General features: G+C 42.8%; 1 protein-coding gene across 2 annotated transcripts in view; it reads right to left on the bottom strand.

Annotated features, from left to right (window-relative positions):
- The window catches only part of dlgap1b (discs, large (Drosophila) homolog-associated protein 1b), a 52,303-nt gene extending 39,735 nt beyond the window's left edge, over window positions 1-12,568 (bottom strand). For both annotated transcript variants that reach the window (XM_068304324.1, XM_068304325.1), the window contains exon 1: window positions 12,428-12,568. The gene's annotated coding sequence lies outside the window, so the exon portion shown is untranslated. The remainder of the gene's footprint in view (window positions 1-12,427) is intronic.
- Window positions 12,569-13,136: the final 568 nt, after the last annotated feature.

Here is a 13,136-nt window from a genome sequence, read left to right as displayed (position 1 = left end):
AACTTCAGAGGGAGAATATCTAAAAATAGCAGCCACTTGGCATGTGGTCCCTGACATCCATATCGTTCCTCGTTCTTCCTCCGCCACTCCTCTGCCCCCCCCCCCCCCCCCCCCGCGGTTGATTTCAGCAAGAAAATGACAGGGGATAGAAGAAAGACAGAAAACAAAGAAATAAGAGGTATCGAGATGAGATCAACTCTATTTCCAGCTCCAGTGCGTGCTATGTTTATCTGGTGGAAATGAAGCATCGAAGTAACTCGATGAAAATAAAATGAGAATTTTGTGGCGGCAACTCAGAGACGTAGGCCACCTCAAGAAGCAGTCTTGATCCCTCGTGTGATTTAATCTGATAGCAATAATTAAACAGCTGACATCTTCCAGGTACACACCCTCCCCCACCCACAAATACAACCAACCACGGCCAGATCCTACACTTTCACTCTATACTTCCAGTTCTCCTCAACAGCCCAACTAATTGGCCAGTAAAACCCAGCTGACAGCTTCTGGGCTGGTTGAGGCAAGCTGCAATAAATGACCTTTCCCTTAAACGGAGACGCGAAAACAACAGCATCCATCAGCACCCTTAAACTGCCTTCCTTACCCATCTGGAGCCACGGCGGGCTAGCCTCTGAACCCGTTCCATTTCCAAAGGACTGGCGGTAAAGCTAATGAGACAATAATAAGAGCCCACGGACCCCGGTAGCAATGTGGCGGCAGTGTGGCCACGTCTGTGCGGGGAATTCATTACTGTGATTTATAATGCACCACCAAAGACCACTGTTGTAAATAAAAAGAAAAAAAAAAAAAAAGGAGGCGGGGGTGAGAGGAAATGAAGGGAGGAAACATAACAGGAGAAAATGAGAGAGACAGAGGAGCAGAATGAAATATAATATCAATTCTTTACGTTAGCGGCAGACACTGTGCAGGGCAGATACAGGAAGTATTTATACGCAAGAATATAGTGAGTCAGATTTATGATTTACTTTGATGGAGCTGTAAACTAGAAACTGGATGTGTGGAAGATTGGGCAAATTATTCCTGTAATTTCCCACTAAACCATGACCTCAAATCACTGCGAGAGAGAATCAAGCCAAAGTATTACCACAAATGTGTTATTCTTCTGTTGTTAAACTGAAAATTTAAAAAAAAAAAAGAAAAAAGCTTTCAGTCCCCGCAGCTTTTTGAGTGAACTTACACAAAGCACACTCTGCGTGTTGCACAGACCCGCACAGTGTCCGCTTCTTGCAGGGCACTTAAAAAGTGGGCTGCATCCAACGAAAGGTATTCATTGCAGTTGACAGAGATCCCTTCTGTTGGCCGCTGAAGCACAGAATGTGACCTAAATAAAAGGCCCTCGCGGTGATCCACGGCAGCGCGTTTGTGGCACAGCTGTCCACAGCACTGCACTAAAGCTGAAAAGCTGAAGTTGGGTCATGCTGGCTTTCTGCCTGCTAGCCACACAGAAACACACACACACACACACACACACACACACACACATGCAGACGCACGCTGATACATAAACACGTAGCATATCTGACAGGCTGCGTATCTCTGCTGCATTTTGATGCTGCTAGATTGTATAAAGCGGTTTAACAATAACAAGAAGACTATCTGCTGGTTCTGCTGTCTGGTGCCGCCGATGGGGACATGAGGAAAGCTCATAGACAGCTGTGGTTCCATGTTATGCTGTATGTCTATCTCAGCTGAACAACCCATTTGTGTCTCAACCTGTCCGGTCAAGGCACCTCATATAGCGCAACAATACGTCGCACCCGCAACTGGACAGACAGATCACAGAATAAGCATACAGTATTTCTGTCAATATATTGACATTTGAAGAATTGGGATGCATGAGGGTGAACATATAGTATGCAATCACAACCCTTGAAAAAAAAGGTGTGTAAAAGTGCTCACATCATTTGAAAAAACAAACTGGTTACACCATTAAAAGGCTGGCCCCAGGTTTATTTGTTAGAGAAAGAAATTCAATGTTTTACTTGTGCAGGAACCACAAAAACTGAGAATTTATTGGATTTAAAAAAGCAGAAACAAAATACAGGAGTAGATCAAATTAATTTAGGCTATTAATGTTAATGCCCATTAATACCTGCACTGCACAAGCAGACCACAAAATGTAAAGCAGATTTCTTTTCTTTCACAAACTTGTCCAACATAATAGCCAATCTTGGACACAATGTATGCAAATACACACTTAATGTTCCTTAAATTATACTAGGTTTTGAGACACACCGCAGGTAATAAACAAAGGTAGCATGAAAATGCAAAGTAACATTGATTTGCTGCGTACCATCTTTTGTAGGAAGTGGTGAAATCAATACACCTAAGTCGGAGAAGACGCTGCAGCTTCTCTTGTTGGCAAAATAAAAGGCTGCTGTACAGATTGCAGTTAGCCTTCTGGGCTGACACCTAAAGGCAGTTGAAAGATGGAGCTCCGAGCTTACAGAGCTTATCTGAGGCCGTGAGTTTCATCTTCTCTCTTAAACCTGGCGTTGACGTGAAAACATTACCAAAATCCTCTCCACAGGGGATCAAATCACCTCAGTGCATGTGTCTCTTTTTGTGGGTGTGTGTGCTTCTCAGTTTTTTGTGTAGAAGAAGAAAAAGTGCAGCAGTTTACTGTTAGTTAGGCAAAGTTTTACTTTGGATTACCCAAATGTTTGCAGTCCAACACTAATGCCTATTATTGCTGCACAGATTGCATGTGGAAAAGGAGGACTTACATGCACGTGATTGGATTTTTTTTCCATGCATGAGATGGAATGGGAATTGTTTATTTCACTTTTCCCTTGTGTAGGAAAAAACAAAAACAACACACATTTTTGCATGCGCAATTGTCACTTAGCATTTCATATGAAAAATTCATGTTTCTTGTCCTGCATAAAATGTAGGCTGTGTTATAGTTATTTATTTATTTATTTATTTTTTGCATATTTGATTGATATGCGCTACATCATGCTGATCATACTGAATGGAAAATATCACATTTGATGCTTTGTTCTCATATTTTTCATTAAGTATCAGAATCTTATTTTATGAGCCTTATCATCTTTTGGGCCAAATATTTGTGCACACATGAACTAGGATGCTCATTCTGTTCCTGACAGGCCAATACCTTTGGTTCAATGTTCTCAGGCTCAGTCCTTCAGAATTTCTTTTACGGCTACAAATGCGGTGAGGATATTTTTATTTATGACTTTTGAAACTGAAAGCTGGAATACAATATGCCTTGAGTCAACAAACAGTGTACTGGCCTTCAGAATTTGTTGGGATGAATTTCCAACAAATGAAACCAAACTAAATTCCATCCCACTCTGTCATGACAGAAGTGACAAGAAATCAAAAACTGCAATATGTTCCTTAATTGTTCTAATTTGGGACACTTTATAACAGAAGAGCATAAAGCCGATTGGGCTTCATGCTCTAGAATAAACAAGATTAAAGAATAAAATGTAGCATGACGTTTAAAAAGGTGACACAAAAAAACAGTGCTCTGTCTTGCTGCTGCTTCAGACATGCACATACAATATATATTCATTTCTTCTGAGGAGTGATTATAACAGACCTTTTCACAGCAGCTTAAACAAGCCCACTGTATAAATATTTAATTACATGAATATTTGACTATTTAATAACTCAAAATGAAACACACACACACATACACACGACCACACACAGCAGAGCTGCAGCTGGCAGAGAGGATGTTCTCAGTCTGAATGTTTGAAAAGTGCCCTTAAAAGAAAATCCCCAGGAGAATGATGTCATAGAACATTTTTAAGACAGCCAGGGGCCAGAAAGCTGTTGAGGGAATTGGTAATTTTTGTGTTTCCAGATTATGTAAAAGTGACTTTTAGGGATGTCAAGAGAGCTGACAAGCTTTAACTTTAACGTCTTACTGTAAAAATGGCTCTTAAATGATGGATGACGGTCTCCTCTGAGTGTCCAGCGGGGCCACATTTGAAGAAACATGGAGCATTATTGCTTTTTGCTTTATATGATGTGCTTCATAAAAGATATGGATGTCTAGTAAAGCATTATGGGACATGATAAAAGGCCGTTTGGTAGTGGGGAATGAAATGTAGCTCTCCATGACTGACGATGTAATGTGAAGCATTTTATTTCGAACAATTTCCCATTCCCGTGGGTTTTTCATTGACGTGTCTTAATTTGCACAGAAGACGTCAGGCAAGATATTTTTATGCATCCGCCCCATGATTCCATTGTGATTTGCATGCATGCACATATGTTTCTGTTTGTTGTTCTGGATGCATTATGAAAACACATGCCTTCATGGACGGATTGATGTCTCCAGTTCTTACAAGACAGCTCCTTCGTCATGACCAAACTAATTAGTCTGACTGTCAGGGTTCTCAGTGACAAATGGAGTGCCTGCGTTGTAATAGCTGCCAAACACATTCTGGAGACAAAATCTTTTGGTGATGAGGTCTCTTTGATCAAGGTAAACAAATTAACAAAGGCATTAAGAGTAGAGAAAGATGTGTTGTTATTCTCGGGCGGAGCTGTCGCTCAGGCTCGTTCTGCTTATTCCTAGAAGCTCAGCATCACAGAAAAGTATTCAGGCCTGACTAAAATAAAACGATAGAGGAGGCTGTGCATGTGAGGTCACTTCAAAGTTATGTTAGGAATATCTGACTGGAGTGTTTCAAAATTAGAATTCATCTGCTGTATGCGATGCTTATTACCCTCACCAGTGGGAGCTGATTGATTTTAATGAAACTTTGTTGGACACATGGAGCTTCAGGCAACAAAATGTGTATTACATTTCCAGGTAGGATGAAAATTCTGGAAACTTGCTTCACTTTCTTCAACATATAGATGTTTTTATTGCAACTTTCAGATGTTTTTATTGATATTATTGCACTTAAATACAACAATGACAGCGAATGTTTGACCATCATAATAAGACCCCATGACCATGAAAATCTACCTTTAGAATGTTGAATCCATCCATCCATCCATTCTCTTCCGCTTATCTGGGGTCGGGTTGCGGGGGCAGCAGCTTAAGCAGGGAAGCCCAGACTTCCCTCTCCCTAGCCACTTCGTCCAGCTCCTCCGGGAGATTCCCAAGGCATTCCCAGGCCAGCCGGGAGACATAGTCTTTCCAGCGTGTACTGGGTCGTCCCAGGGGCCTCCTCCCGGTAGGACGTGCCCGGAACACCTCACCAGGGAGGCGTCCAGGAGGCATCCTAATCAGATGCCCGAGCCACCTCATCTGGCTCCTCTCGATGCGAAGGAGTAGCGGCTCGACTCTGAGTCCATCCCGGATGACAGAACTTCTCACCCTATCTCTAAGGGAGAGCCCGGACACCCTGCGAAGGAAACTCATTTCGGCCTCTTGTATCCAGGATCTCGTTCTTTCGGTCACGACCCACAGCTCGTGACCATAGGTGAGGGCAGGAACATAGATCGACCGGTAAATTGAGAGCTTTGCCTTTCGGCTCAGCTCCTTCTTCACCACGACTGACCGATACAGAGTCCTCATCACTGCAGACGCTGAACCGATCCGCCTGTCGATCTCCCGTTCCATCGTACCACCACTCGTGAACGAGACCCCGAGATACTTGCACTCCTCCACTTGGGGCAGGATCTCATCCCCAACCCAGAGAGGGCACTCCACCCTTTTCCGACTGAGGACCATGATCTCAGATTTGGAGGTGCTGATTCTCATCCCAACCGCTTCACACTCGGCTGCGAACCGCTCCAGTGAGAGTTGGAGATCACGGCTTGATGAAGCTAACAGCACCGCGTCATCTGCAAAAAGCAGAGATGCAATACTGAGGCCACCAAACCGGACACCCTCAACGCCTTGGCTGCGCCTAGACATTCTGTCCATAAAAGTTATGAACAGAATCGGTGACAAAGGGCAGCCTTGGCGGAGTCCAACCCTCACTGGAAACGAATCCGACTTACTGCCGGCAATGCGGACCAAACTCTGACATCGGTCGTACAGGGACCGAACAGCCCTTATCAAGGGATTCGGTACCCCATATTCCCGAAGTACCTCCCACAGAACCCCCCGAGGAACACAGTCAAACGTCTTCTCCAAGTCCACAAAACACATGTAGACTGGTTGGGCGAAGTCCCATGTCCCCTCAAGGACCCTGTGGAGGGTGTAGAGCTGGTCCACTGTTCCACGGCCAGGACGAAAACCACACTGCTCCTCCTGAATCCGAGATTCGACTTCCCGACGGGCCCTTCTCTCCAGAACCCCTGAATAGACCTTGCCAGGGAGGCTGAGGAGTGTGAACCCCCTGTAGTTGGAACACATCCTCCGGTCCCCCTTCTTAAAGAGGGGGACCACCACCCCAGTCTGCCAATCCAGAGACACTGTCCCCAATGTCCACGCGATGTTGCAGAGGCGTGTCAACCAGGACAGCCCCACAACATCCAGAGCCTTTGGAACTCCGCGTGGATCTCATCCACCCCCTGGGCCCTGCCACCAAGGAGCTTTTTAACCCTTTGGCTGGCAGCCAAAGGGTTAAAAAGCCCACTGAGCCCGCTCTGCGGATGAGCCTGTTAAGACGGTCCATATCTCTTTTCCTGGCCCCCCCACCCCAACACACAGTGGCGTATGACAGCACACTGGAGACTACAGACTGATAGAACATGAGAAGGAGCTTAGGACAGATGTTGAAGGAGGCCAGCCTCCTCAGGCAGTACATCCTGCTCTGCCCCTTCCTGTACACACAGTCCGAGTTGAGTGACCAGTCCAGTCTGCTGTCTAGCTGCAGTCCCAGGAACTTATAGTTTCCTACCACCTCCACTGAGATCGCTATTGTGTGCTTAAGGTTGAACTTCTCAAAGGTCTGAATGGAGAAATAGTGCAAGTCAAGGATAACGATGATAGCTTCCATCATTTCCAATAAAAGGTACCATTTCCTGTTAGATATGGAACTCTATTCGTGGTCGCTCATAAGATGTGACAAGATTCTGAGTTTATCTTGAAAAAGATATCATATGATATAGTACTGAAGTGCGCAAGCAAAATCAATCTAGCCATTTCTTGTTTTTAGTGTTACACAGATAAATCAACTTAACTCTGAAAACAACTTAATGATTAATGACTGCAAAGCATTAAAGAACTGATTGATTTGTTGTTGTTCTCTTTTAAAGTTTAATAAGAAGCTAAAATATAATTAAAGTTAGCATTCAGGAAATGTAAAGCAAATGTTCTTTGGTTGGTTCAGAACATGAAAGTAATTCATCTTTAAATGTAATTCTACTCTTGTTAATTTAACTTTGTCCCAAAATAATTATGCATTATTGGAGGAAAATAAGAATATGTTTGGAAAAATGTGTTGAGTACATTTAAAATGAACAAAAAGCCAATAAAGACTTTTGAGGGGGGAAAAAAATTCAATAAAGGAATCCATGAAGAGCAGGCAAGGAGATTGGATAAGGGAGGACATCGCCATGGAAACAAATGGATTTCCTGGTGAAAGACAATGTGTTTTCACCTGGCTAATGATAACTCGCACATAAGATTCATTTTGGCATCATATACACAAAGAAGAACGATGGCAGCCTTGTACTTCTTGTGTATCCAAGACCACCACTGAAGGCCAAAGCTGTTTTAGTGAATTCAAGTTGCCTGAATTAAAGCACATCAATTTTTTAAATAAAAATATGTCCAACATCATATTCTAATCAAGAGTGTTTTATTAAGAAATGACGTTACATTTTTTAAACTTAATCTTTACCTAAGTAGAAAAGAACCCCCACTGACATGAAAAATCTTTTTTACAAGCGTTGAAATCCTTTCATCCCATGCATTTTATCACAACGCCTCTCTAAGTAGACCGCTGTACCATTCAAAAAGGTAGTCTGAGTCTGCCTTTGCACCAACTAATAAATCAAAGGTGAAAGACATTTTCATGTATTTTGGATCTGCATGTTTCCCCTCTCTAATGTGAGGCAGAATAATAACCTTCATGTTTATATTCTCTCTTAAGAGCTGTGAAATCTGGGGCGCGTAATCCTGGACTGCATGGAAGTGACATAGTGCTGTCACAGTGGTAGCTAAATCGAACCCTGCAGACTCAGGGCTATGTGTGCGTGTGTGTGTGCTTTTGTGCAGCCATGACCCACATGTGAAAAAGCTGCTAATGCTGCTAATATCAATAGAAGCCTTGTAACTGTTCAGCTCCTCGTGGCACAAGTGCTGCTGCTTCTTCATTATAGCAGTCATTTCCAAGCTTGTGAGCAGCACAAATAAACCGAACATGGATAATTAAACATGACCAAACTAGAGTACAGTCCCTGTGTACATTCAGCCGCCTCGCCGTGTTTCAAATGATAATGTTTTTTTTTATTCTCTACCAACTCGCTAAAAAAGCGACGCCCCATTGCGTTCGACTTGCACAATACAGTATTCATATTGCTTTAGGATTTGGCACACGCTCACTGCCAAACACGCGGTGCGGTGGTGCGCATGCGCGCTGTGTGTACAGTACGCATGGCGCGGAGCTTGCCGCTGTCAGGCGGTATTAGCGTCAAACTGCTGCCACAGGCGTTTAGAGCGTCAGGTGATTTTAAGCAGCGGATTCTACAGTTAATTACATGTCAGGAAACAAAGCTGACCCAAAGTGGACACAGTCAATTTGTTAATATGCTTTTAGATAAAGTACTCTAAATACCTGGCACAGCCCAACAACTTATTAAAGTTTTATTCAAACATATGTGCTGAATAAAGATTAAATATTAACAAAGGGCTAATGAAGCCTGATGTAAAACCATCATTTGTGACTTGTATTTATATTATAATGAAATAAATCTCTGCAGCTCAGAAAACAATTATTCTTTCAAAAAATGATGTTTTAAAAGAATTGCTTTAAAAGTGATTTAGCTGTTTATTTACTCTGGAAACATTTTTCATAATGGGCTGATGACCAGCTCAAGCCTTTTTGATGAGATTACCCCGACTCCATCTCTAAGACTAATGCAAGGCTATCTGCTTAACTTCTGCTGGCAGAGGTCGCGGGGTGGTTACGGGAGGCACTTGGATAAAACAACCAGACAAAGCTGGATGATTGGTGCCTTTCCTTTCGCCGAGCGAGGCATGTCAAATTGAGGACACGTCAACAGATGCCTGACAGATCTGGGAGAGGGATCCGACCGAGCGAGAGGGGTGGGGTCTACCCCGCTGTCTTCCTGAATGAATGCTGGTGGACTGACATCCAATGTGACACACAAGCACACTTGTGTGCACACACACAAGCACACTTGTGTGCACACACACACACGCAAGCAAGCACGCACACACACACAAACACACACACACACAGCACCTTGGATGGGAGGTGTAGTTGAATTTCTCTCTGAACACTGTGGAGATTTGAGCCTCAACCTAACACACTTCACTTCACAACATCAAGAGCATGAAATTTCTTAACCACACAAATCCAACAAGGTTTATGTCATCAAAGTGGACTAAGTTATGTCTGCTGTCTACCCAGGTTTAGCTAATGTTGATCCAAGACTGGGGCCTTGGTTCTTTTCTTCAGTAAGATATCAGAGGCTGACACTGATGTTGTCCAACGTCATCAGCGTCATAACGAACTGAGCGATGCGCCACAACGCTTTTCCATTTTCAAATAGACACTCGTGTACGTTCTTTTTTTAGGATTCGTCACAAGTTAGCCAGAATTCTACCAGCCAAAATTATAAAAGCACAGTAACTCTCAGTCATACACTGTCAAAATATTACATGTCAATTTATGCATGCAAAATCAATTAAGAATAAGTTTCTGAGGGTAACATCATCTGTTCAAGCTGGGAAAAAGAACTGGACATTCTTGAGGGCAACTCTGCTTTGTTCCGACAGCGCTCTGGATGTTCTGTTCTTTTGTTTTAAACGCCAAGCACAAAGTGTGCAAATTAAAATCATTTACAATTGATGTATCCAGACTATTAGAGGAGGGTCTTCCTGGGTTAAACAGTACACCAGTGAAGTCAAATTCGTACTTCAAACTCTTCTCTGATTTTGATGGCTACAATTCACCCAATGTGGGAGTGCTTTTTCGTGGAACCTTATTCGTGTTATTATGATCAGTGTGTTAAAAAGTACATCAAGTAAATGCCTTTCCTTAATCTCCCTGCATTGTTAATGTTGGAATTAGAAACAAAACGCAGAGGGTGTAAAGGTGATTTGCTGTTTAGTGTTTTATGAATGGTCAAATGAACTGTGAAATGTGCTGCTCATTGAGCAAGTTAAATTAGCTTCCCATTTCATAATTTGCTCAGGTACACACAGATAACGACCCCCGACTTAATGGCATGCCGAGGGTGACACACATTACCTTAAATAACATTAACTTTTGAATATTAGATGTTATCCTGGGCAGAGCTCAAGACAAGAACCACGGTTGAAGGGGTCTCACTTCTGCCACAAAGAGATATGATCTTAAATTAGTCTGTGAAAGATAGAAAAAAAAAGATTTAAATTACGTTTGCAAGTGTGTTATTATGAATTAATCCACTGGGGAAGGTTCACAGATAAGGACGTTCTCGGTGAGTGTTTCCCGGCACTCTATATTAAAATACATTAAGACCTCATTAATTTGCTGGAAGCTTGGATGGATTAATAAACGCTTGATTGCTATCACTTAAATGTCACATTTAAACTTGTGTTTGTAGCTGTTTGTGCAGATCTCTTCTGCATGCTCAGCGCTTTAGGATCAACCTGTTACACACCACTGTCATCATCTGCTGCTGCCTGTGCACCTGCAAGTTCTCAAATAACCTCTTCTTTCAGTTCCTTTGCTGGAGGAAATGAATCAAGTTGCTTTTACAGCTGCCTAGCTGAGCATCCGTGCACCCAGCATGGTGACTGCAGTAGGTGAGCTCAACCTCAGGCAGTTAATTATTTAGCTGTGAGCATAGATGACGAGCACCTTTGAGCAATTTCACATTTCCGTGATTTGTGTACGTCATTCCACTGGCTTTATCTTATCTCTTTCCTCTCTTTTTAATCCTAAACTTGATTCTCCTCCACCTCCAACCTTTCCCTTTGATCATTTCTCCTCCGTGTCCGTTCTGTTCCGCAGTGATAGCCGGTATCTGCGCCGTCGTGGCTCTCCTCCCACCGGCCAAGATTTACCTTGTCTGATTGTCACCAATTACCCTCTCATTCCCTACCTAATCTCCATAAACACACTCCACAGAAGAAGAAGAAAAAAAAAACACTTGATGTTGAAAGCCCAAAATATTGTTTGCACAGGAACACACTGAGAAAAAGAGTTACATTAAAGAGGGTGGTGGCACAGAGGGAAATCTGTGATAAATCCTTGGCTGTAGACCAGATAATCCACTCATTGCCGAATCCTTCCTTCCCTTTTTGAGATTTTCTGAAATATGTCTCCTCAATGTGAAGCAAGACGACACAGTGATACACTTTTAACTGTATCCAGTGTCCACTGGTGTTCACTGTAAACCACGGCTCTAGCAGTCGACCCATGGTGCTGGGTTAGGTCCCTCTAAAGAACAAATCATGATAGTGGCTGCAAGCTTCAACAGTATGAGGTTAATATTAGTCAAAACATAATAACAGTGATTAATCACTAATTATGATGATGTAAGAATACCATGTTAGTAATAACTCCCAGTCCTTTTCCCTCCTGTTTATGTTGCTGCGTCGCTTTGGCTTATGCCTGGCACAGTAAACATGTTCAGTACTTTTCCGCACTTTAGCACACTTTTTAAAATGTTTATCTCAACGCCACCATCTGCTCTGTCACCAAAAAAAAAAAAAAAGTCTTTCAACAAACCAGCCAGAGTTCCCTCCTTTCTGTCTGTCTGTCTGTCTCATCTCACCCTTATGCCGTTCTGTTTTTTCTGCCATATGCATTCACATTCAAGCCACACAGCATACTGATGGATTCTCCCCGGTCTCCTCTTACATTTAGTTACATCACAAATATTACCTCTTAATATAATCCTCAAGCCCCGAAAAACATATTTGCACAGTGTTAGGGGAAAGGATGGAGAGAAAGAGGAGAGGAAGAGCAAAGATAGTGAACTTCAGGTTAATCAACATTAGAATTTAACCCCTGACCTCTTTGTGTCTGCTATTTGCTGCCAACCTTGACTGATGTGTGTAGCGCTAAAGTGCTACATCAGATGCACAGAGGGCTGTGTTTGGAAGGTGAAAGGTGAATCAGGAGTGTGAAGGGGTAAACATTAACAGCATTCAAGGCCAATCTCAACACTATTATAATAGGTGCGTTTCATGTTTTCTTAATGTAATGCTTTGCCTCGGTGAGTCCCGTTTATAGGCAGCCGCTGACCTGTGCACCAATAAACGCCGCATCCACAGCCACTTACAGCAGCGCTGAAGGCAATGTAATGATCAGGAGGGGAGCAAACATGCAGAGAAAGTGAAACTCACCTCCTTTACTGTCTCATCTTTGGCATCTTTTATCTCCTGTGCTTAATTCCGGGCTCCTTGTCTTCTGTTCGTGTACATATCTCCACCTGGAAGTGAATAAAGGCTTTTTATGGTGGAGAATTCATCACAACATATCGGAACACTCCTGCGGCGCCCTGGTGGCTAATGTGCTGGTCCATGTGCCATGAGCTCATGCTGTGCTGCTGCTCCCTGTGCTTTTTCCACACTCACTCCTGTGTTGCAATTACTGCTGAAATACTGGGGGATGGTGGACACAACACAGTTTTTCTTTGGAAGAAAAAAGGAATATACAAACCCTCCCAGCTTTTAGTAGAGCAAAGAACAAAACTTGACCAGAGGGTAGATCATAAAAATAGATTATTTAATAGCTGTGTTCATAATCGGCTATGCCTAATTTTCTTCAGTTGTAAAATCACAGCACCAACATGTTGGTTTGATTCTAAACCCTGTCTTTTGGGAAGCAACGTCTTGGCACAGAAAAGAGGGCGGGGACTTGTGCATAATTCACTGCCAGCAACAACAAAATAAAGAAGAGAGATAAGGAGTGGGAAATCATTTTAAGCCCATGTGAACACCTTTAAATTGAGTGTGTTAAATCCTTGAGGTGTTTTGAAAGAGGGTGAAACCAATCCTTGTCTGAGGGCGATGACTCACTCTGCTATACAATAAAACACATTACCACTGTACC

This window comes from Antennarius striatus, chromosome 20 (genome assembly GCF_040054535.1).
Source record: "Antennarius striatus isolate MH-2024 chromosome 20, ASM4005453v1, whole genome shotgun sequence".
Taxonomy (NCBI): Eukaryota; Metazoa; Chordata; class Actinopteri; order Lophiiformes; family Antennariidae; genus Antennarius; species Antennarius striatus.
The sequence above is the reverse complement of the archived record's forward strand: the minus strand, read 5'-3'. Positions and strand labels throughout refer to the sequence as shown.